This window comes from Phasianus colchicus, chromosome 9, assembly GCF_987193195.1.
Source record: "Phasianus colchicus chromosome 9, bPhaCol1.hap1.1, whole genome shotgun sequence".
Classification (NCBI taxonomy): Eukaryota; Metazoa; Chordata; class Aves; order Galliformes; family Phasianidae; genus Phasianus; species Phasianus colchicus.
The window spans coordinates 10327862-10354869 of NC_143444.1; the positions used below are offsets into that span (position 1 = coordinate 10327862).

At 35.2% G+C, this 27008-nt stretch overlaps 1 long non-coding RNA gene across 1 annotated transcript; it reads left to right on the forward strand.

Annotated features, from left to right (window-relative positions):
• The first annotated feature begins 1309 nt into the window (after positions 1-1309).
• On the forward strand, positions 1310-27008 carry LOC149916814 (uncharacterized). Its single transcript, XR_016468943.1, has 3 exons — positions 1310-1497; positions 23264-23313; positions 26324-27008. It is a non-coding gene; the product is annotated as an uncharacterized LOC149916814 (long non-coding RNA).

Genomic DNA, 27008 nt, shown 5'->3' on the forward strand with positions numbered 1-27008 from the left:
CATGAACTGAAATTGGGCATAAATTGAATTATACCAGAAAATAAAAGAGGTAAAATGATGAAAATGATTGTGAATTTAGTCAAGCTCAGCTGAGACTTCAGAACAGGCATGATGAATGAAAATCAAGGGAGATGGTGATAAGAAAGAAAAGAATCTTTAATAAAAGCTAAAGATTATGTCTAGACTTACTCTAAAGGAGGGTAAGCAAGTTGCATGGCCTCTGTAGGTCTCTCGGAAAGTAATGCCTCCTATTTTTTTTTCCATGGAAACAACAACAAGGATTACAATAATGCTATTTGACAGACCAGATTCTCAGCTACAAAACACTCTTTTTCAACACCATCACCACCATTAGCTGTGCATCTTCTCATCATCCAGTGAACAGGAGACTGCGTGCCACACTTGTGACAAACTGCACCAGCAGAGGTGACCCACTGTCACCACTGCTGAAATGCAACACTGACCACCTCACTGAGCTCAAATCCAATGTTTGGTCTCCATAAACATTCAGCAAGTGTTGATGAATGTTAGTGGCTGTCATTTTTTTCCTGCATGGAGAAACTCACTTACTTTTTATGCACTTCGTGTCAGACGCCATTTTGTCAGACTGCTCCTGTGCTGCCACCTGTCACACAGCAACAAAATATCATAGGACGTTGGTGAGAAGGTTCAACCACTACTTCCATATCACCAACATTCGCCTCTGACATCATGGGCCAATATAATTAAATAGGAGGCATTGCTTTCAGAGCAGCCCTCATATCTTGATAAAATCATCATGTATCTTGAGTTGGAATGGACCCAAGAGGATCATAGTAGCACTTATCTTTTTGGTAGATGAAAGAAGATCTATTTTACTCTTCTGGAAGCTTACTAATGAGCTAAAGAACAGATGTATTCAAGAGACTGTCATCAACCCCCTGAGTAGCAATGATCTGAAGCAGTTTGTTTTATATACTTGATGCTGATTAAAATAAGACAAATTAACAAATTTCATCTCTCTTGATGGAAAACGGATAACTGTCATTCAGTGGTTCTCTCAGTCACAGACTAATTCTCTGCTTTTTTTTTTTTTTTTAATTGGTTTTATTAATATATTTTTTTTTAACTCCAAACAGATTAATATTCAGCAGAGCGATAAATGCATCCTTCTCCTTAATTCTGCTGCAGGCAACCCTGCAGGCACCTCTGTCCTTGGTTGCTTTGATCAGCTCCACCTGTGCCCACACCTGCTGCCCATGGTAGGGGCCTCTTTTAAGCTCCGGTGCAATTTTCTAGGCCTTGCTCTAAGTCTGCCTGCTCAGGATTTTTCTGCTATTTGTTATTTAGGACGGCTATACTTCTGACTTTTTACTCTGCCGTTGACTGGAGTTTGTGGGGCTGTGGTTGGAGGTTTTGGCTGCTGTGGAACTGCTACGTTGGCTAGTGCACCTATCTGTACCTGTTGGTGATTTGAACCTCTGCCCACGCAGCCCTGTGACCAGAGACTTTCAACAGGTAAGCTGATTATCTTCTATGAAAATGGACTTCCTTCACTTCAGGTTAAAAATGAAAGCTTCAGGGCTATGTGTTTCTACAATGTAACTGTGAGGAGGAAAGGTAACTTATATGTAACTTGTTGACCTGGTAACATGTTTTCTGGACAAAAAAAGAGGGGGGGGGGGGGGAAGAGTTAAAGCTGAAGTGATTTTTTTTTATATTTATTTATTTATTTATTTTAAGAGTGGAACAAAGGTGCTGCAGGAGGTAGGGAAGGGGCTACCTAGCTCAAACAGTGGAGGTATTTCTTCAGGAGAACATAGGGCTAGCCCAAACCTTCATCTGCAACATGGCATTCATAAAGTCAAACACATGCTGAAAAGCTAATATATCTGTGACGGTACATTTTTGGATGTCTAGTATTTCATTACTGGATGTTATAAAACAAGAAAAACTCTGCCTATTTGCTTATTTATATGCTTAATTAGTTGCAATAAGGAAACATAAATGTTTCTTTTTCACTTAGGCGCTTACAAGATGGCTGATAGGCCACAAGAAGCCATGGGTAGCATCAAAGAGATTGAATGGAGAGTCTTGTTTTAAATACATATATTTTTGTGAGGAATGTAACATCTTTCATCTGCTAGAAGCTAAAGGTTAGTTTCTAGCCTCCTTAGTAGTACAGTTTAAGCAGAGAAAATGATGTGCTGATGTTTGGAAGGATGACTTCTACTCTTTGATATGTGCTAAGTTACCCAACATTAATGTACTGTGATCTGAATAACTAAACATGATGAAAATAAGGCTGCTGTTATCTTGTTTCTTAAGCAGTCTTATTTTTAGACAGTCTCACAGATAAAATGCAGTGAAATAGAGATGAGAAATTATTGAGCTTAGGTGATGAGAAAATAGTTTGTAAAATGCTTAATAATCTTAATATTGAAGTTAGTATGTTTGATTGCCCAACTCACCTTAAGGCTAATTATTTTATGTGCCAATGCTGGATGGATATTTTAAGAGAGGAGAAAAAAAAAAAAAAATGGGGTGCTTACTGAGAAATTATAGATGTATGAAGAAAAGTATCCCAGGTCATTGTAGCATATTTTTAACAATAACTAGCTGCTGCAAACAGAAATACTCAAGTTTAGATAGCTTATCTTATAATCATCTCTTACGATTTGCTGACACTTTTATGCCTCTCGTTGTCACCTAAACATGCTGCTAGCAGGTATAAAATCCCTCTTTTGCCACGTTAGCATCCTAGAGCTAATATTTGTAGCATAACTCTAACTTTCCTCAAAGGCCAGTAAAAATATCTGCTGATCTTCACAATTGCTTTCATGTGCTGAAGAACTTCTTCCTATGTAACAGACTCTGGGGGAATCCTGTGACAGAATCTCAAGGAAAAGCACGTTGTGATGCTTTCCCAAAAATGCTTTTCACTGAAAAAAGATTCCTCTTGTAAGGATAAATTTATGGTTATTATGTGCATTCTTAAAAGAAATATTTGAATTAATTTACAGAGAGGCAATTGATAAACTTTACCTAAAACAACTGTTGTGAAGTAAGTTTAATGAAACTTAATAGCTGAGGGAAAAACAAATGTTATTTCTTTGAGGCATGATAATTTTGAATTAGTTTTCCACTGTGAGCTTGATTTTTTTTTTTTTTTTTTTTTTTTCTAAATGCAAATCCCTGTACATTCAGAAAAGTGTAAGCTATCTCTTCCTTGCCACAGCATAGAAATAATCCTAGAGGCATATGCTGTAGCTAGCTTGAAGACACTGAATACACAATCTAGATGGCTTCCTCTTGACTTGTCCATTTAATATCCCATTAGGTTTGTCTCCTTGGCTGCAATAGAGGGAAGATGACGTTTCCTTTCTTTGTCTTTGTGAAGCTGAAAATGATTGATGCCCTTTAAGAAGAATCTAAGGCTATGTACTTCTATATTTTAACATTTGGAAGTTGTGTTTTCATAGCTGAAATTTAACAGTGCTTCAATTGATCTACTATTCCATCTGTGTCTAATCACTGCTGGGCCAATACTTACAAACTCTCCAGACCATGAATCACACTTAAGTAATCATCAATCTATTGAAAACATGTTGACTGCTGCTTACCTCAGCCTCAAAAATCTGTAATCCATGTTATTCTGTGGGCCACAGCTTGGTAGCTATCAGTTTAAATGTTATTTCAGGTGCAGGGAAACCAGCAGAACATTTTGGTGTATGCGTTGAAAACTTTTCAGTAAACTGACTTTTACCACAAAATTTAAAACTCTGTGGCATTTAGAAAAGAGACACACCTTCCCTCCTGCCCCCTTCCCCCAAATTATCTTTCTCTTTAGTAAATTTATATATAATTTTTAAAGGTATTAGCTGTTTTAAATATTTGAGTCACTTGACAAAATTCAAAATCACGGTCTCTGCTTAGAGTATGACCTTCCAGAGATGATGTAGATGTAGCAGTTTGCACTGTTGCTATTTGAAGTAATTGAAGGACATCTGCTCCAGGGGCACATGAGGAGAAGTTGCCAATTAAGACTAATGTAAAAATGTTGTTGAGTATCTCAGCCTTTTCCTTACCTGTTGTTACCAGCCAGTCTGTATTGTTTACAAGGTTGGTGAGTGTGTCCTCTTGGACTTTCCTTTTATGGAAAAAGGAAAAGCCTTTCTTGTTCTTTGCACTCCTTGTTAATCTAGTTCCAGTCTATATACATATATTTACATAGTCTGCATTATTTTGTTATAAATTGAGGGAATTTATGATTTAATTGCATATACTATCTTATTTTTGGTGACTATAGAATAGGCTTCTGTTTTTCATATCTGCTTCCCTATTCTCAGGGTGACTTTTTTTTTTTTTTGCTTAGAAATCACATTTTAAGGTTTCATTCCTGTTAGGTGGCATTTGTAATGCATTCTGACTTCCTTTCTATGCACATGACAATGCATACTTCATGGAATATTATTGTGAAACTAGAGCCCCTTCTGCAGTGAATTGGATATTACGCTTTTTTTTTCTCCTATGGATAAATGTATTTATCTCTTTTTAACTAGTAATTTTTTAAAAATGTTCATATGAATATCCTAATACTTTCAAACATATACGCAAAGATATTAAGCAAAATAGAAACTTACAAGGGAATCTGTACTTCAAGCAGGAATCTAATTAATATTACAAAACAGATCTGGTGTTTACTCACTGATAGTTACATCTCTCTAACATACTTGCTCAAGAGGAATTTAATTTTCCAATGCTTGAGCTGAAACACTTTTTTTCCAAGCATTTGCTGTTGCTCTATATGGTTTTATAGTGAACCGAAGAAATATCTATGAGTTTTACACTGCATATATTTCTTGTAGATTAATTATGTCTAAGATTCTTAGAGTGCAATAAGAAAAGGAAAAAGGAATGTGCCTCTCCCCTGCCCCCATATTTCTTTTGTTCTGTTATCTAACAACTCATATTCACCAGATGTCCTCACTACAAATGCATACTTAAGAAACCTGTCTGGTCCTGGTTAAGTAGTGGGAGTACAAGACAAATAGTTGAGTTGTGATGCTTAACTTCAGAAGAGCACATTTTTGGCTTAGTTAGGTCTCTGCTTGATAGGATCTTATAGTAAACAGGACTGGAGGGCTTAGTGTAAGAGTTCAAGGTAGCTGAATCATCTTCAAGGACAGATTCCTTGAAGCCCAAGAATGGTCCATTGCAATGTGCAAAAGGTCAACCACTTGTGGCAGGCAGCCAGTGTTGATGAACAGGGCATTCCCAACACAGCTCAAATAAAAAAGGCAGTATACAGGAAGAGAAGGCAGTGGCTACTTGGGAAGAACATGGACACAGTGCCTTAATGTGTGGAGAAGGTGCAAAGGTCAGAGCTCACTCAGTGATCGTACAAGCTGGGAACGTGGAGATAAATAATAATGTCATCTTTGATGTGTATTGATGGCCAATAAAAGTTTGAGAACCTCAGTTTAATGGAACAGTCTTAGAGGGAAATAAAACCCATCTATTTATTTACTACACTAAAAGATCAGTGGAATTCATTTTAGAGAAACGTATTTAATTTCAACTGATTAATCGGGACTCTTTGACCATCACAAAACATTCAAGTAGACTCAAGAACATACTAGTTGTCTCTTACTTGGTTTGTTGCAGTGTTTATCCACATAGTTGTACTCACTGCCTCTGAGAAATTGGTGGCAGTGTGTTTTGGCAGAATTGCTTTTGTGTGTGTATCAACTGCTCACAAGTGATGCTGTGCTGAATCATACTAAAAATCTAAAGTATTTTGTTTCCTTCAGCATTTAAAAGTACATGGAAATAAACTGAATTTGTACAGTTAAAATCATGCTTTCAAAAGTAAGAATTGTGTCAGGGAGTTGCATAGTCACTAATGAAATTCTATTGCCAAACACCAATCCTACTAAAAATAACTCTTTGACCTTTTTTGAAAAGAATTCAGAAATGTTGTGGGAAAGTGCTAAAAATTATTCTAGATGTTACAAAACTAAAATTCTGATGTTGCCCAGTAGTGTAAAATTGCTTTATGAAGAGCAACTGAAAGAACTGGGGCTGGTCAGTGTGGGGAAAAGGAGGCTGAGGGGAGACCTTATTACTCTCTTCCAATACCTGAAAGGCACTCAGAGCAAGAGTGGAGTTGGTCTCTTCTCACTGGTGACAGGACGAGTGGAAATGGCCTCATGTTGCACCAGGGTAAGTTTAGGTTGGATATTAGGAAACACTTTACAGACAGGGTTGTGAAGCACTGGAATAGGCTCCCAGGGAGCTGGTTGAGTCACCACCCCTGGATGTGTTTAAAAACCATTTGGATGTGGTGCTCAGGACATGATTTAGCAGAGGGTTGTTAGAGTTAGGGTAGTGTGGTTAGGTTGTAGTTGGACTTGATGATCTTTAAGGTCTTTTCCAACCTTAGTGATTCTATGGAACTAAAACCCAACAGTTCATCAGCATCTTAGCAGCAACATCCGTTGTGAATTATGTACTTTTGGTTAATGAATGCCTAACACATCAAGAAGCTTCTTCTAGCTTTTGTCTTTAGGGAAACACAGAAGAATGAAGACTTCTACCTTTGCATATTTTCAGGGAAGCCAGATTTTATTATATTCCTTTGGGTCACACAAGAAACTGCTTTGTCAAATGTTTTAAGAAACACATTGGAAATTAATGCAGTAGGATGACCTGAGTAAAAACTAAATATAGCGTTCAAGAACTGCATTCAACATTGAATGAAGTAGTAAATTAGTTTTCTATGCTTGTTTGGTGTCATAAATAAAGGTGCTTGGATTATTAAATAGATCTGGCTGAGCAGTTTTGTTCAACTTGTCTAGGGAAAAGTAGTTTTTTTTTTTTTTAATTAACCAAGCGCTACAAGAAGCAGCATTTAGTTTCACTAATGCAGCCTTGTTCTAGCAGAGTTAGTGCTCAGCTTCTGTACTTCTGTGGATGGCTGTTGATAGAAGTAATGTAAAAGGGTCTGAATGTGGTGTGTTTTGCAGCATACAGTTTTAAGTGTTCAAATACCTCTTAGATGCAGCAAGAAGCTGAAGGTTTTGTGATTTGTTTCATGTCCTGAAAACATGGATATTAGGAAGTGGCTCTACAGCCTGGTGTGAGTGGGTGGATCCTATGTTTCCAGTTTAACACCTTTTTCCAGTTTGGTAGTGCTGTGGAGCTGGACAAAGCAAACTGGAGTTGAACAAGTTGCAAGTTTTACCTGATACAGCAGTTTCTCTGTCTTCCTGCTGTAGTTTAGATCAGGCATGTTTCAGGGAATACTTAATAATAATAAAAATAAAATATAAAGATGCAGAGTAATCTTTTGGTGTGTGGCTGTTTTAGGCTGAGAAGATTGAATTGTGACAGGTTCCCTTTCCTACCTGTTCAAGTCATGTATTATGGGTACAGGTTTGCTTTTGTGGAGGTTCTGATCCTGAAATAATTGTTTAAGATCAGCATGGAATTGTAGGCTATTCTTGAATGTTAATTTATGGAGCATAAGATTAGGCATGATGTTTTTGTGTCATAAACAATTCAAAATAGTCTCTGAAAGTAGTAAAAAGGAGAAATATAATAGATGAGCAACATGGTTTTGCATACACTTGGGTTAACACTGTCTTTATCACGTCATGCCTAGTATTTTAAAATACTGTAGACCAGACAGGCTATCTCTTAAAAGTGTTAAGAGAAACAAAGTTGCCCTACTGGAAGACAATAAAATCCACTTCTATGATTCAAGACAAAAGTTTAAAAATTAAAAACATTCTCCAACTAAAAGCACTGAGCAGGTAAGAGCTTAGTGTTTAGCAAATACTAAATAAAAACTTCCTCTTGAATTCTATCCAGTTTTCATTTCTCTATGCTTTTGAAGTAATTTCCCTATAATTGGGCAAATTATTTCTAACAAATTATGAAGATAAAAGTTCATTATGTATTACAATACAGAGATTTTTATTTTTTTCCCCAGCCCATACAGAAATTCTATGTCCTAGTGACATAGTGTCAGTCTGGCATGTTTAAATGCTGCACGAAGAAGGATATTTATGTGAAGACTATAAGGTAGCTATACATAGCTTGCAGGAAACTGGGAGACTTTAAATCTGTTCAAACATTTCAAACATTTCTCAGTACTCTTTTTGTCCATGCCTTTCAGTTATGAATTTCTTATATGTTTTGGGATCTTCACATATAAATTTCAAAATGTCAATACAGGAAACAACAGTTTGTTGGTAGGTTAAGTATGTTGAATCTCCTTCACTACTTCAGTCATCTCATGGGGTAGCACTGAGGAGAGAGAAGAAAGGACTAACTCTCAGATTTAGAAATAAGAACAACATATTCAGCCTTTGTTTGCACGACTACAGTTTTACAACCTTCTATTTTGTATGATACGGATCAGTCATGTGGTATGGTGCAGTGAACAGATGATTGCAGAGTGATGGTCAGGAACTTAGTGGTGTGGGATGTGCTAAGAATACTAATAAGTCTTGTTTCTGAAATCTAGAAAAAATATGTAGTGGCACCTGGGATGTCTAAATGAATACTTCTGTTCTTATTATCAATATTTGCAAATACTAGAGAAGATAGTTGTCTATTGAATCACATGGTGGCTTAAGTTGGAGGAGACTTCAGGCAGGCATCATTACATTCCAACCCCATGCCACGGACAGGGTTGCCAAACATTAGATCAAAAAATAAATGAAGCTGCCCAGGGGCCTCATCCAGTCTGGCTCTGGATACCTCCAGGGATGGGCGTCCATGATCTCTCTGGGCAACCTGCTCCAGAGCCTCACTGCCCCCTCTGTGAAAAACTTCACCCAGACGCATTTTGTTCAACTGTTACATGTGCTGGTCTTGCCTTTATCTACTATATAGTCAGTGTTGTAGTGTGAAATTTCCTGCAGGTTATCTGATATTTAATGTTGCTTTGCCATGTCTGTCATACAATTATGTGATTTTTTTTTTTTGTTTGTTTGTTTCTGGGCTGGGAGTATAAGTAAAAATAACCTTGGTTCAGCAGCGTTTTCTGTTTAATAATAAACAACTAAAAAGTTTTTATACAGGTAGAACAGTGTATAGAAGTCTATAGGCCTTTCAGAAGTAGTCCATGACTTTTACTAAAACCCATGTTCATTTCCAGTTAATGATTTATGCTTTTTGATAGTGTGTTCAACAAATAATGTGAAACACAGGATGGCATGATGGAAATATAAAACAATGCCATGAATTATACTATATGTCAGCTGAAGATTTTTCAAAGTTTGGTCTGTGGATGTTGTTGAGAAGAAACAATAAAGAATTGAACATTTCAAGCAGGTTAAGTTATGAACCACTTGGTGATAGGATGCTAATGTGCATCCTTACTTCTGGTGTTTCATAAGATTGCTATAACGTGAACAGAAGGAACATTTCCAGTATATTGACTTAAAAATATATTTTCTTTATGATGTATTCAGTGGCACCAGATGATGGTTTTTCTACTTTTGCTTAGAATATTTTGCTAAGATGAATAAGTTAAATCTTTTGTTGTTAGTACTTTGTGTGTTAACATTCAGCTCACAGAACCATATGCTCTTAGCTGAGAATCCTCAGCTCTCCTTTTCTCTTTACTGTTGGTCTAATTTTTATTGACACTGAATATTGAGCATTCCTATCTGTCAGCCTTTTCTAGACTTAGTTTATTTTTGTGGTCTGCTAGCTTCCATACCTGCTATTGATCTGTTAAGCAGATGTTTTGCAAATTTATCTTTTTTTAATTCTTTAGTTTTACAAACTACATATATCAACTTGCATCTTAAATCTTCCTTACCTACAGTTTATATACTGGAAACCATTCAGGCTATTCTGAATGTTTCTTTCCCTGTTACTAGGTAGACATTAGCAGAAAATTGGAAGCACAAAGTGCAATTTCACTGCTAATTACTATTAAAAGAAGCTAGGAAGATAGAAGGCTTTGGGAATTTGCTGTTATTGCTTTCATTTCATTTTAATGCAGTTTGATCCATGTTATTTTGTCGGTTCAGAATTCATTTATGTCACTACATTTCTTAGAGATTCACTGGTTACTATGGTGCTCCAAGGTTAATTGAGTAATCATTAGGTACTGGTGTGTTGTCTGGTAAAAATGAATTAAAATTGACTGGGAGCCTAAACAAAGCACTCATTCTTTTTATCATATGGAAGGATGCATTTTGATCCTCTAATATGGACACCTATCCAGTGACCATCTGGTCAGCTTTTAATATTCAGCATAAGCAGTGTTTCTTTTCCTGTTGAAAAATAAGCCACAGATTGATACCTGGTAGAACACATGTATATGTATATATATTTGGATCCCTTGGTCTATAGAGAGAGCAACCTTATATTCATAGCTGTGTGATCTCTACGTGTGTTATCTCAGTCCTAGTTGTCCTGACAATGCTATTACATGATCTCTGAAGATATTAGATTTCACTAGAAACAGAGCAGAAGCTCAATTACTGTAAAGTGGGAGGTAATATTTGCTTTCCCTTCTATGGTGTTTTTTTTTGTTTGCATATTAATATGCACTGAAAACCACAGTAAGTAAACAGCGAAGCTTTATCAGAAGTGGGAAATCTTTATCATATGTGAGAGTACAATTACAAATTGTGAAGTTATGAAGGTCTGGGCTGTTAAATGTTATCATTTTTAGCCATAAACAGAAATATTTTGTACCTCCAATTAAAAACGAATGAGGTCATTAATCTAACTTCAAAATAAAATTAATGCAAGTCATCACAGGTAATTGAGTAATACTTATTCCTAGGGTAATCTTAAAGTATGAGGAGTCTTGTAATGTGCAGATAGAAGTTGTGACATATAACACCTGTCAATTCTAACCATGAAAGAAATGCAGAAACCTTACGGCTTGGGCACGTAATGCTTCATACAGAAGTGTGGTGGTGTTGGATCCATCTGTCCTATTTTCCCCGTCAATTTTAACAGTCAAAAATTTAAGGAAGTCATATTTATTCTCTTGGCCACTAATGTGTCTATTGTAGCTGATTGAGTGGTTAATAGACTTCCATCCATCATAGTTAGCTAGAGAAAAGGTACTTTGGCAATTTTATACGCAGCAAACATGGAAAGAAGCCTTTTTCCAAACTGTGAGGCAGAAAATAAAAGCATTTTGTAGCTGTAATACTAAGATGCTTTATTTCTGACAATACATGTATATTATTGTCTTCATTTTGTTTTCTCTATGGATATGCTTATACAAATGTATGGAACTACACCTTTGAATATACTGTGTAAATATATAGTGTCAGGTATTACTGTTGTTTTTTTTCCCTTTAAATAATAAAAATATTTCTAGTCCTCTTGATTAAACGGAAGTTGAATGGGTGTTCAGGCTAATCCAAATGTAAGAATACTTCATGTAACAAGTTTACTGCTGTTTATTGCTTTGAGAAAAAGACACATTATAAACAACTCTTGACTAGCCAGGTATGGCTATAGGAAAGATTATAGAAGGACAAAGAATGGCAGCTTTAACTTGGAATGATGGAAATGATGTAAATCCTTCTGTAGTGTGTGAGTTGCTGATTTAAAGGTGGAAGACAGCTTGATTTACTTATGCATGTGGGCTAGGAGTTGCAGTAAGATTATTTTGACTAGTAAATGGAAAAAAAAATCAACACCATGACATATAAATCACCTACTGCAATATTTTGCTTGCATCTCTTGGAACTTGTTTAGCTGTGCAACTCTGGAAGTTTCTTCTATTTGTTTTTGTGTGTATGCCGTATCTGCCTGTTCTATGCCACTGCACTTCATTTGCATAGCATTCTCGTTTATCTTTTTCATGTTTCATCCTAAACCAGAGCTCTCAATCTATTCTGACAGAATGTGGATGTAAGAATTACAAAAGTGACCCCCACTAGACAAGTTTATCACTGCCTTTTCTGAGTCAGGAGGAAGATTTTTTGTTTTGATTCACCTGCTAGACCTTCTGTCTATGCGCTGATTTATTTGTAGCAGGGAAAGTCAAGTAAGCCAAACCCAAATATTTGATCCTTACATTTAGACTAGGAAATGAAGAAGGGCGTTTTCCCATGCTTTTAAAATGGAGTTCTACTTCATTTTAGAGCTCCCAAGTTTTTATTATGATTTTATGTTTTAACAAGCTGTGAGTAATTTCATAATGCAAAACAACTTGTAAGATCTTGAATGAGAGGAAGAGCTCAAAACAGAACAATTGGACTCAAAACATTTGAAAGCTGGGATAAAAGATAAAATAACTTGCATTTGTACTTTGCCAGTGACAAAAGCTGGGAAATCAGGGCCCATTGGATCAGAAACAGCTCAGTTAGCTAATCAGAAAATCATTCTTCCTCTCAGCTCATTATAATTCCAAAAGGGTAATTTATATGTTAGCAAAGACATCAAGGAAAATAGTCATTTGCCTGAAGTCTGTCTTGTTTGCTCTTGTTAGTCATTTGTTGTCTAAATTGCTGTTGCCTCACCTAAACTAGCTGAATTGATACACAGACAACAGGCTTAACAGGAGAGGTTCAGGCTAGATACAATGAAAAACTTTCTTCATAAGGATAGCCAGGTAGCTGAACAGATTGCCAAGAATGGTTGTATGGAGTCCAGCCTTGGAGATCTTCCAAACCCAACCGGATAATTCCCTAAAAACACAGGCTGACTCTGCTTTGTGCAAGTTGGGCTCCCAGCCTTCCGAGGTTCTTTTCAGCCTGAATTATCCTATGACATAATCAAAGGATGTCAGTGCTCCTTTTTCAAATGCAGACTTGGGATAACATAACCATGATTACTCGCTGTTCTGTAAGTCTGCATAGGTTTGGAGTTCATGTTGCATTACATAAGTCATCTTTCTGGCTAATGACAATCAATTCAGGCAGATGAGTGTGAGTTTCAGGTTTCTTATTTTTGTTGTTTACCTAGAGACATGCCTTTGAATGTTGAAGATAAAATAAGTGAAAACAATGGCATGAAGATAATATAGAAACAGATTCTTAAGGACTGAGTCAGTAAGTGCTTACAGCTAAGAGCAGCACTCACTGCTGGGAGTAGTCCAATTGATTTTCTGTGGAATAATAGAAATCAATGTGCCTACTCCCAGCAGTAAGCACTATAGGACAGACTCTCAGCCAGTTAAAACTGGAGGCACCAGCTGAGAATTTTATCCAAACTTCAGCAATGAGTGTTTGCACCATTTGGTCTTGAATCTTCATTATTTGAAAGACGTTTATTTTTTCTCTCCCTTTGGTAAATCATATCTTTTTTTTTTTAATCTGCATTTTGTCCCATCAGTACCCTGGGTTTGCCAAGGCAGGCTGCAATGCTAATCGTTGTAATGTCCTAAGCAGTGGGGGATTCATTAAAAACTGTTAATATCTTAGCAGATGCTTCTGAGCATGCAGAGATGATGTTCAAATTGCTTGTAAGCATTTGTTTTGATAGGTTTTGGGAAAGACAAGATTAAAAAGTCGTTTTTTTTTTTTTTTCTTCCAGAAATAAATAGTATTTCACAACAGATTCCCAAACAAATTAACCTTTGGGCTGAGACCAAGCATGGAAATACACAGCCCCACAGGGGGATTTCTGAGAAAGTAATGAGCTCTTATAAATATTGTGTATGCCGAGATACTAAATAGTAATTACTTAACCCGTGCACAAAAGGAGATGAAATAACACTGGAAATGTTTTCATGTGTCTACTAACAGGATAGTAGTTTTTACAAGAGACAGCGGATGCGTTGCCATATCCAAGACCATGTTGTCATGGCTTCGATTTTAGAAGTTTTAACAGACGCACACTTGCAGCTATGGCAATGTGCTGAAGTTCTAGTCCTTACAGTTTCTCTAAAATTCAGGCATTGAGACCTTCCGGAATTGGAGAATGCTTACAAACTTTGGCTTCAGTTAATGACACAGTGTTGTATTTGATACTCAGTGTAAGAGGTCCGCGCTTCTGCAGCAGCAAGACCTAGATTGATCCACAATCGCTCCAGTATGCATGAGATCCTGCAGGGGCTGTCGCAGGTTTGTAATATCTGAACTGAAAATATGGTGACTCTAAATGCACTTTAGCAGATTTAATTTCATCACTTTCATGCAAGAATGATTGAAAATGCAGACTGGGGCTTTGCAATTGCATCTAGTATTAAAAAAAACTGGTTTGTACTCAAGCATGAGGTTATTGATCATAGAGCTAAAGGTTAATCCAGTAGTAATGACATGCTTGAATTAATGACATAATCAAGAATCCTGCTTCCTAAATTAAGGACGTTCCATATCTTTACCACAAGAAATTACTATGAAGACACACAGGAGACCAGTGGCAGGATTCATATTGCCTTCTGATATTGTTATGTTGGAATAATGGACAATTATTGTGCAACTGCAAGCCACATAGCGTGTCAGTGCCACATTTCAACTAACAGATGTGACTTGAAAGTCCCACGCATAAAGCATTCAGATGAAGATACATTCAGATGTAGCATTGATGGCATATTCTCTCACTTGAGAACAAATGGCAGTATTTAATTTGGACAGCAAACTGATATCATTTAAAAATAATTGAAGACAAATATAGAAAATTTATTTCTAATTTTTGTACAGTTTAGGTTTAATTGAAGTACGATTACAGAGTATGTTCTGAAATTACTGGTTTCTGGGTCAAAATCCAAACTGAGAAAAACAATCAAAACTAAAGAGACTGAAGTCTTATAGAATTATAATCTTGTCCTGTTTTTGTTTTAAGCACATGCAAATACAGACATTTTTGCTAGTAAGTAAGTGGGAGATAGTATATAAAAAAAGCTCAGTTTTAAGAATTGGAAGCTGTCATCTGCTACTGAAGTCACCTTCTTAAAGTCATTGAGCTTTAAGCACAGGCTTGCAAATTACTGTGAGGAAAGATGCATTAAAACCGGGAAGTGGAAAGCTTTTTCCTGGTTATTGACCATAAATAGCTGTGATGTTGCTATTGTTTATCTTGTTTCATTCAAAGATGATGAATGACAAAAATGAAAGATGACAGGTCCTCCCACTGAACATGATCAATTATTACCTGCAATGGAGCTGAAGTATCAGTTTTACTTTTTAAGCCAAGCAACTAATTTTTCTGCTTTTGCTGTCAGTTATCTGTCAAATACTCTTCACAGCTTATATTCCAGCCCAAGGATAATAGGGCCCAAAGAAAGAACAGTAAGCCCTGATTCTCCTTGATAAGTCAACAAATCTGAGGAAAAACAGATCAACAAGAGTAAGGGAGAGCAAGCACACTGCCAGAAGACACATTTTGCCCTTTGTGTCAGAGCCCCCTTAAGCACGTTTCCTTTTTGGGTAGGTTTTGTTAGCTTGGACCCAAGGGCAAGGCCATGCAGCTGATGGCAGGAGGGAGAGCTGCTCTGCTCACCTTGCCTGGGGTTGGGAGTACCAGATCCTGGCTGGTGAGGCTGCTGCCCTGCCTGCTGCATTACCTGGTCTCTGCTGTGCCCAACAATAAACACTTCAGTGGATTCATGATACTCTGCAAGAAGTGTTTTCTTCTAAAGTCTACTACATATGTCATTATGAAAGTAATGCCTCCTTCTTATTGGAAGGAGGAAGCTGCAACAGCTTCAAAAAGCAGAATAACACTGCGGTAGAGCAGTTTCCCAGCTACAAATGATTATTTTTCAACAGAGCCATCACCATTAGGTATATGTTTTTGCCAGCAATGAATCTGCATGCTGTGCTCATTAAAATACGCCAGTGGAAGTGACCCACTGTCACCACTGCTGAAATGTACCACTCACTGCTTCTCTATGCTACATCTGCTATTTGGCCTCCAGAAACATTCAAGCAAGTGTTGATGAATGTCAATGGGTGCCATTTTTTCCATGTGGAGGTATTCAATAACCCAGCTTTGCTTCTGAAGTACTTGTATGGCATCGTTGTTCAGAGTGCCCCTCTGCTCCCATATATCACATAGCAGAAAAAAATCACAGAATGTGGGTGGGAAGATTAAACCCCTACTGCCGTACTGCAAACATCTGCCTCTGATGTTGTGGGCATCATAATTAAATAATGAACTATATTTTAATTGGTACACAGAGAATACTTCAGTAGCCTATATAGAAATAAGATACCAAACTCTCAAAAGTATGTGAAATCAGGCGAAAGTGACTCTCAGTTAATGTGGAAATTTGTTACTGTAATGCAGTCTAAGACTCATAGAGAATTTTTCCGTGTTGTGGTATTTATAACATAAGTACTTTGATAAACTAAGATACAACCTATCAACTGTTATGATATCAGTGGAAGAAACTAATTCAAAATGGCATGAAATGTTGAATGAAGGACTTCAAGCAACAGGGTAATGCACTTAATTAGACTCTTGTCACAAAATGAAATCATTTTCTTGAGGTTTTTCATTATTAGCACTCACTTATTCGTTCTCTTTAACTGACAGAATTCTGGTTTTGTGAAGACTTCAAATATTCAAAGTACGAGGGTGCCTGAAATCATAGTGCAGAAATGACTTCTCTAAACCCAAAGAATCAATGTGATGTAGGGTCTCAGTTTAAATCCTTTTACTATACTATTGCCTTGTGAAAACTCTCAGCATGTTCAAAGCATATTTGCTGGACCCCTGATTTAATACAGGTTCTGTTGTCCATACATTTTTTCAGTTGCTTTATGTGGTGTTAACTTTTTTCAGAGGACTATGCTGTTGGGACAAGGTTATATTCTTATTTATTTCCCAGCTAAATTCAAACTTTCAAGTTGTGTCTTGATATTTTTGAGGAGTGTATTGACAGAAAGAATTGACATACTTTCCTAAAAGTCATACTAACATAATGTTCTTGCCTGAGAATCAGCATGATCAGTTCTCAACAACATAAAGTCTTAATGATTTTTTGAGAAAGATAAAATCAGTTGATGGTTTAAATGCATGGTCAAATATTACTCTCATTAAACTAAGGTTAGAAACAGAGAAATAACTGTACAAACTTTGCTTTATATACTCTTTTTAGAAACAGTGTGTATTTTTTATACATTCCACGCATTGTAGAGGATGTAAAAAGAAAAAACAAAACAACAACAAACAAAAACCTTACACGTTCATTTCAAGATCTAAGGCTGAATGTACTATTGCTTAAGATTTTTTAATAATGAATATAAAATACTATAGTCAGCAGAACAACTGTTATGCGCAATCAGATATGATTGAGATGAACAAAAATCACACAAAGGTTTCCAAGTAGATATCTGTATTTCTGTGAAAGCAGTTGGATAACTTAGAAAAATCAGGTATGGACTTTAAAACACGGTAGAAATATTGTGTAAGCTTCCTCTAGAAAGCTTCTGTTTATCCACATGCCCTGTATAGTAATTGCAGTGATAATCCTCTTAGGTTCTCGTTGACTGGTCTACTATATCACTTCTGAATTAAATTGAATTGAGGATTCTTTTTTGTCACAGGATAATAATCTATTCCCCTTGTTTCTCTGCTGCGTGCTTGTACAGCTGACAACATTCTCAAGCTGTGCCAAGTCTGATTTTCACCTCCTTCATTTATTTATTACATATTTAGTAAGACATGTTTTGAGCCATATAAGCATGGTTTTAATCCTGCTTACTATCTTAATGATTTCTACTTTGTGTTTTTCAAACTCAATACCTGATTAGTTCTTAGATCCCAGAATTTACATTTTCTAGAATGGTAAGACTTGATCTTGTAGCTTGGGACACTTGATACGACTTCTCTTACAATTATATTTAAGATTAACTGTGTGTTTGTGAGAACTATAAGTCTAGATTTATACACTTGGTGTACTTAGCACTTTGCACCCTAATGCTGGAATGAAATGAAACCCAAGTGACTACTGATTAATTTCCCACCAGTATGTTTGTTGGGCTCACCACGTAAGGCTGTTTTTGGACCAGACAAAATTTGGTAAACCCTATTTTTAAGTTTCCAATAATCATTTCTTTTATATTCGTAGGATTTCTATTTTTAAATTCTAATAAATATCTCTTAAGCTGTTTCAGACAGGGAAAAAATGTGTACCTGTTATTTTTGGAAGCAAACTGCCCAATGTTAGCTTTTGATGATGTAATCTACGTTGCTAATTTTCCTTTTTTGCTTTTAATTGCATTGCTTTTGGCTTGTTGAGTTCTGACCTACAAGCATGCCAAGGAGCCCAGATGCTTCATACCAGGATAAAAGGAATTCTATTTGTGCTGTTCTCTAGCAGATCTTCTCTAGCATTTGAATGAAAAGTTTCATGAATAATTATTTCTAGTGTCCTCCAAGAACCTACATTCTTCTGGCACAGAGAATAAACTAAGGCACCTGAAAATATCTAATGAATACTTGCTGATAGACTATTTTAAAAATTTTTATATTTCTGTCAGCACGCTCTCAGTGAAAATATTCTGTACTAATGGATCTTCCTATAATAATGAAATAAATTTATTTAAAATTGTATTTAGAAAGCATATCTTCCAATTTCAACAAGTCTAGGTCCTAGATGACAGTGTTGAGTATCATTGTGATATTTAGCTACTGTCTTTTATATTTTAAAAAAAATCTCTTCTGAAATGAAAACTTTTTTAAATGAACTTCATTTGCTTGTTACAACCAGCACTTCCTCCATAGCAGCACCTGGTCTGGGCCAATTCCTAGACTGTGGATTGGCTGGATTATAAAACCAAATAGTATTTTTTTAGAAATTTTAAAAAAAGAAAAGGAAAAAAAAACTGGTTGTCCAAAATTAATTATGAAAACAAGAAACTATAGCAAGGAATCTTAAAGGTGAGTGAGTAGTTCATGAAGCAGGAACTCAAAGTGCTTGTCCTTGTACATCCTAGGCTGGGTAAAGAAAAACAACCTAAGGATAAGGGTCTTGATGAAGGATTTGATTTCAGAAAACAAATCTGTAAAAATCCTAACTCATCTTCTGTGGACTGAAACAGGTTGTCTGAAAATAAACAAAAACTTAGGTTTTTTTTTTTTAAACATATTTCTACACTACTTAGTTTGATCTTTCTAGCTTAGAGTAACATCAGAGTATTGCTTTAATGATCATTTTATATTGAAGGTGAGTTCAGCTTTCTGAAACCTAGCTGCTATTCCTGTTCTTTGAGTTGGTAGTATGTGCATAAGGTAGAAATTGACTCTTAATAGATCCCATAACTAACATAGGATCTAAAAATACTGCAGAGGCAATGATGTTTTTCGCCATTAGGATCTCTGATAAGATCTGAGTATCAATTTGGGAATCATGTTTCAGTAGCAGGTGTTCAATAATTTTTTTTTTTTGCACATAGCAGAATGTGAACAAGAACCTGCAAGCATCAAGGTAACCAGAGTACTAACATATGTATGGACAGATCACTTTTAATTCTGAAAGCAACAACAAGGCTTTGGTTGGGAGCAATCTGTAATTTAGGCACATACTTTGTTTACTCTTTTTTGACATCTGCCATGTTATATGAAAATAACTTTGATAAAATGTCCTATGACAAGATTATATATTGTTTTCCTTCCCTGGAGAATTTCCACGTTTTTATTTGTCTCCTAGCAGAGAGGATTCTCCTTCTGATCTCCTTCAGAATAAAGTGGGATGGAACCTATCCTGTGGGCAACATAAGAGGGTTAAAACTGTAGTGCTGTTATAGGAGAGAAAAAAAATAAGTATGATAATGTTAATTGAACGTATCTAAATATACCTGTAGCTTGATTTAGAGAGCTGAAATGTATATTATTCTTATTTAGTCTGTCACAGTCAAAATGCTTTTCTGTTATCATGTACAGCATCTTTCCTGATTAGGGCCCTGAGAAAACACTGACTTTTTTTTTGTGTGTGTAAAGCCAGACCTTGTGTTTCTCAGTTCTTTTCAGTTGGCACTTTGTTGGCACACTGTTGCTGTATCACTTATTCCTTTCAGTGATTCTTCATTTACTTTCAAACTTGGTAGAGAAATTTAGAACAATCTGGAGGATTCTTAAGAGTTTCTTTTTCTTATGAATCAGTTTTTCTTTGACATTCATCTATATTTTAGTGGGCAGTTTATTCACAGCAATAATAAATAGAGAAGTTTTAAATGTTTTATTACTTTTAGAAATTGGATAACTCTTATGCATCTCCCTATTTTGAATGTAATTCAGCATTATTTAGCAAAAGAAGTCAGACAAAATGCAATGTGTGCTCTGCGTGGTTGTAGCTTAGAGATTGTTTAAAGTAGGAGAATAGCTTTGTAACAGCACTTCATTCCAAAAAATGGATTTTTGAGGTGACTTTGAAGGAAACTCTAGGGATTGAAATGAATATTTTCTGCTGTGCATGTGGGATAAATAGTCATCTAATGGAAGTCAATAACAAATTTGCAATTAATATTCTAGTACAGTGATTGTTCTTTAATTGATGAATACTGATCTTAAGCCTCAAGGTGCACTTTGAAGTCATAGCCCAATGACTAGTAGAGAGAATACAACCAGCTGTCTGATTTTTTTTTGATCTTATTTCTAAGAATTATGAAATAATATATATATTTAAAACATTTTAATCAAATAGCCTTCATGTTCACATATAGTAGCAAAGTACAAAAGCAACATTTGTACTTGAAGTTCCATTGTGGCAGATTTTCAGAAAACACTTATGAACTCATAGTTTATCTTAAAGTACATAATTCATAAACAAGTGGCATTTGTGAAAATATTCGCAGATTCTAATAGAGAAGGCCTACCCTGGTGATAGAGTAGATGATGAAATTTACATTAATTCATGAAGATGTTTCAGACAAAAGCAAAGCAAGAAGTAACTAAAATCCTAGTGTGAAGGGAAGGGAACTAGGGAACTCTTTTTTTTTTTTTTTTTTTTTAGAAGTAGATAATTGTTTCCTCTTCTACATCACTCCTGGCTTTACAAAAACTTTTCATTTTCTGGAAGAAATAAGGATACTAAAACTCCAAAGTAACATAAATTCCACATCTTGCTTTTGCTGACACCATTGTCATGCAAAGAAAATACACTCAGCTCATAGAAGGTTTGAAGCTATTGCATCATTAACAGACAGTAAAGAAGAATAGACTTGTACAATTTTTTAAACATTTTTTACTCTTACATTTTTAATTACGTTTTAATTTAGATAAGTAACAGTCAAGAAACAAAATAGGAAATAAACAGTTGAAAATATTGAAATCATTAATAGAATTCTCATGTGGTCTTAAAATTTTGAGTAAAACGTCTTAAATATTTGGGAGGGGTTCTGTGAAGTTTACTGACTATGGACATTGGTTAAACCAAGTTTTCATTCTGATAGTTAAACTTTATGATATACATTAATTGGATTAAGTTGACAAGCAATTAAAATGAGCCTCCAATAGCCTCTAGGCTGCCTGCCGACTGCTGTACATGCCCGTAAGTACCTGTTCCAAAATTAGAAAATACAGTTTCTGAAGGAATTCAATAACTTAGGACACAAGCGAAAAGTAATTTTGAAACAAGATTTCCCTCTTATTTTGTCTGAAGTGTGGACTGTGGGATATGGAGTACTATCAGGGTTAAATTTTGAGAACAACTTGGGGCAAATTGAATTTTAGTACTGTTCCTAGTCTAATTTAAGACTGTTTTCAACTTGTACTCACATATGGGACTAGTTTTCCCTAATGATCTAGTTCACATTCAGTGAGCTGGAAGTCTTGTTTGGTGCTGAATTGTAAATACTTGACAATCTGGGAAATATAATGGATGCCTTTTGTGTTCTGACTTTATGTAGAAATGACAAATTAATTTAAGTTTAGGATCCAAATTTCATAAGTGCTTCTCTCCAGTGAATGAGAGTTGTCCCTTGTTTTATAGAGCTATTTCTCCTAACATTTACCCACTTGATGAGCAGCTTTTCTTTTTTAGAGTTTACTTTGCTGGTTTAAACAAGTAAAGCCCACTCTCATAAGATTCTTCCTGCCTGTCCCATGTTCCCATCTGAATTTGTAATCTTTGACAGTGGTAATAAAAAAGATGTGTGAGTGCCCAAATGAGGTGTCATCTGAGATTTTTAAAAAGGGTATTTTCTATGTATCTCTGTATTCATTGTCTGAAAGAAGTGATAGAGACTGCATTGGCATTGTCATCCTGTCAGAGAAAGCACGTCTTTGCCTTCCTCAGCGTTTCCTACTAAGGTTGCTAACTTCCTGTAGGCGTTTTTGTTGCCCCAAGGATATGACCTTGCACTTTGCACTGATTTAGTTCCATTTCTAATATTGCTTTTCTCAGTCATCCAAGTAAAAATATTGTGATTCAGTAAACCCTCCTATGTCTCAGTCAGCAAATCTTATAAACAAATGTTTTGTTACCTTTATCGCTGAAAATATTTAATAAATGATTGAGTAATTTACCTAGAAATGTCCTTGTCTGTCCTGATGTCACGACCCTTCAGAAACTTCTTAATTGTCTCTTCTTCAAAATGTGTTTTATGCTGGTTTAAAAGGCCTATGTAAATTTGAACTATAGTAATTATTCACTCTTGACAACCAGGCAGAAGTCTAGTTAGTCAAACTGAAATGGCATCTGTCTTTGGAAACTGATTTTTGGTTTATTTCATTTGTGTTTCAGCTCTCTCTAATCAGCCTCCTTTATTTTTTTTCCTCTCCTTTTACTTATTGTTTATGGCCTAGCTGGACCTGAAGATTAACTACATCACCCGTTCTTAAAATTTTTTACCTTTTTTTTTTTTCTTTATGCTTAACCTCTGTATTATCTTGAAAACTGAGACTTGAATCACTTGGTTTTAGGCCAAACCTAGATTATTATTATTTTTTATCTCTAACTTATCCTCTTTTCTTAGTTTCCGGCTGTTCATTTCTCTGTTCTCTGCTTCTGTATAAAACTGAAGATATTTCTATTAGCATTTTTTCTAATAAGATGGGACTCATCTAGAATTTTTTGCACTTCCCAGTTTCTCTGTCTTCTGACCTTAAGATGTTTTTCTTTGTTGCCAATTGATACTTTTATGGCATTCATGTTAAGATTTTATATTCTCATTTATAATATTTATTTGTATTTATTTAGACATCTTTCATTTTTGCTTGGTGTTTCCAGCTCTTAAAGAATCCTTTCTTAAACTAATAGAGTTAATAGAATATTTTTTTAATGTAAAAAATCAGTAGATAATAAGAAAAATAATTATTTTTTCTATTCCTACATATTTTCATACAGGAAATGTATACAATGCTATACAACTCACTGGTTCTTTTTTTTTTTTTTTTTAAGCCAGTGATGAGGTTTCTTGCTGTGCTTTTGTGTATCATACAATGGCAAAGGTAAAAATTCTCATTTAATCTTATTACTTGTGCTAGGGGATTAATGTCAGGTGGCACTTGTGGTGACAGTGAAAAGATTAAAAAATAATTCCATTAAACCTGTCTACTGCATTTGATATTTGAACCATTAATAAGAGGGATTATCTTCTTTGTAGACTGTGTAAAAATAAGCTCAGTATAATTGTCTTATGAACCAAAGGCCTGCTTCTAATATGTAAAAGATTCTATTTCATAAAGATCTCTGATAAAGATGCTCATTGAGAGTTTAGTCACATTAAGCTAACGGGAAAGATCGGCATAATAGTTTCCTCATTTTCTAATGGTGAATGTCATGAATTTTCTGAAAGTGCCTAAACATAATTAAAACAGACTCCATCTTAAATTTCTGTGTTTCCATAGGGAAATAAATAGCATAACTTTTGTAGAAGTTGTCACTGTAACTATTGAATCTGAGTTATTCGAGAAGCGCTCCATAAGAGAAATAGAGTAAGCACATGGATGACAATGATCTCAGTTTGAATGTTCAAAGTGATGTTTACAGGGTCTTTAGCAAATTTTCTTAAATGTTGAAATAGTTTAGGAGGCAAAGCGATCTTATAAATTATTTATTGTTTAAGAGAGAGAAGTAGTAAATTCCTGGTGTTTTACAGTTGGAGAATATCACTGAGGATCTGAGGTCATAGCTGTTTGCATGTGAAATAGGTGAGTAGAGCAGTAAGAGAGCTTGCTGATACAAGAAAGTCAAAAGCAATAGCACTACCACAAGCTGCAAAATGATCTTGAGTGCTGAGAAGCTAAGCCAGTAGTATGGCAGGTGAGGATCACTGTCAGAGTTGATAAATATCAAACACATTAAAAACGCGATAGCGTGGTTGCACTGTTATTGTTGCTCCTTGCAGTGGATATAAATTAACACTCAAAAAAGAATATTTGTTAGAAAGCAACACTTCAGTCCTTAGCGGTGATCAGAGATGTTAAAAACATTAAAATTACAGAGGTAAGAGTAGAAAATAAAACAAAATATATCTTTATAGTGTGATACTTGCACACTTGCAATATTATAATAATAATATTATAATAGTATTATATAATATATAATACAATAATGTTATAATATAATTATTAAAAATACAGAATGCAAGGATAACCGTGAAAACAGGATGGCCTTTTGTATAGGAAGAGACTGAGCAGAGTAGACTTTTCTGATTGATAAAGTGAATAAAATAAATCAAATTTATTGGAGTGACATGACACTATTAAAAAATGATCTTTCAGTATTACTGTTATTCAACAATTTTTTTATTTAGAAAAAAAAGGAATTAAGGTATCTTCAGTGAAACTATTAAACTTTCAGGTAGAAAGTTTTGAAGAAACAAACAATCTTCAGTATTGGAAGTCAATATCATAGGCTCTTTCAGCTGTAAAAAAAAAAAAAAAAAAAAGAGATGGTTTCAAAGTAATTCATTACTTCAAAGAATATTTAATGAGAACTGTCAAGTGCAATGAAGAAGGCTAAGTATCAAATTTAGGAAACCCCTATATAAACTATAAACCTGGTGGAAATTGGTGAAATGCATGCATCAAAACATGCTATATGTTTCTGATTTTTTGATATTTTAACTTAGATTTTGTTTACACATATCTGTATCAGTCTTTTTTCTTTTTGGTTGGCTTTACTTCCTTTGATTTCAGACTCTATTTCACTGAATCCTAGAGCAAGACCCAAAATGCTTAAAGGAGCAAGTGTTTGTGTGACATTTTTTTGTAATTGATCACATTCTATTTTAAACAGATGTACACTGTGCCAATATAGCAATGACCAGTGAAATGAATTCCTTTTGTGAAATGTCTGTGACTCGGTACGCTGACAGAAATGTAGGTTATGAATGATCAACTAATGGACTAGAATCGAAAATATTAAGAAGAGTATTTTATGTTCCCTGAATGAAATCCAGCCCATAAGATGTTTTATAACCTGTGGCATTGAGACTTTTTTGGGAGTCCTCGTTACTTGAAAAGAATGATTTAAATAACGTCACAGCATTAGTCCAGTGTTAAGTACTGATTAGTTCACTGCTTAGGATACAGGAATAAATTGACACAGATGTTAGAACTACATGTTTTTATACTTTCACTGTAGAATAATTACAATAGAGAATGCATTTCTTCACGCGTTGAAAATCAGCAAAACTTTCAGTGAATAACTTTGTTAATGTTAGATTTGAGGCAGATTTTGGATAAGCATTTTAGTTAAATTTTTTTATCTCTCTTGCCAGAACATCTGCCATTCAGTTCTCAGTAGGTGTTTTTCTTTACCATTTTACCTTGTATTGCCTACTCAAGTGTGCGTTCCAGTGATTTACATGACGGAAACATCCTGCAATCCTAATGAGGGCAAATATTACAGACCTTTTGCTCTTGGAGGCTATTTGTTCATCTTTTTTAAACAAATGTGATTACTTTGCATTCACCTCTACTGATGTGATGGCTTTCTTGAAATATGCAGCACCCAAGTTTATCCCCAGCAGTATGTGAAGAAATGTTTAGAACAGGAAACACCCAAAAAGCTAGGGCACGGTGGGTGCACAGTGGGAAATGGAGTGCAGTGGGAAGAGCCACTTCAGAAGAGGATGATTGATCTTAGAGAGGCTGAAAAGTCTGAAAAAGCAGGAAGGCAGTATTCCTGATAGAAGGTCCAAGATGTTTTGCTATGACTCTGTTGGATAATAGTTTAGGAAAAAAGCAAGAATATCAACTAGAAATACAATTCTAAAACATAATGGTCTCTGTGAGGAGAAACACCGTAGAGCTATTATGTTCAAACCCACTTTATAGTTTTATATTTCAAAAGACTCTTTGTAAAATTAATAGCTTGTGTTACTTTTCAAAAACACAGTTAGAGGAAGAGTTATAATGAATAAATTGCTGGTTAATTCTGACTCCTGGAATTCAAAAAGAATTGTATTTATGCTGTATTTTGCCACAGTTTACGCTGATTTTTCTTGTGAAGGTGAAAACTGAATATGGACTTGTACTGTATTTGCTTGGCTGACGACAACAAAAAAGGACAGAAATGAAATCAAGAAATGGTCATTCCCAGTTTTTCTAACAGGTTATAAAGAATGCCTTTGATTAAAAATATTCCCTGGCCACCTTTATGTAACCTATTCAGAGATGTAAACTACTCTTAACATTAGGGAGCTGTTTCAGAATTTTATACTTCTGGTAGCTTTTCATTTAATTTTGCCTTGATGTTTCAATTGATTTTTCCTTTCCTGTTATTTACATTTTCTAGCTCTTTCATGTTTCATAATGTTTGCCATTATCTCACTTCTTTATACAGAAACATATCTATTATCAAAACATCAGTCTTAATTTTACTTAACTCTATAAAACATACTACTTTGATATCATTTGTGAAGTCATAATTCAGCACTATGCTCACTGCAGTTGCTATTCTGTATATGTATTCTAACTTGAAACAGTATTTTTGAGCACTGGAGATTCAAGTAATATTTCTGACATTCAGATTTGATATCTGGACAATATCTCACCTGTACCTTATACAAGGGTATTGATCTCCCTTACCTCTTCTAGAAATACCTTTTCAAATAAATTGTGTCTTTTTCCAAAGCAGATGCTCACTGAGGATTCTTAGACATACAGTGACAGAGGAATATCAGTGATTTGCTACA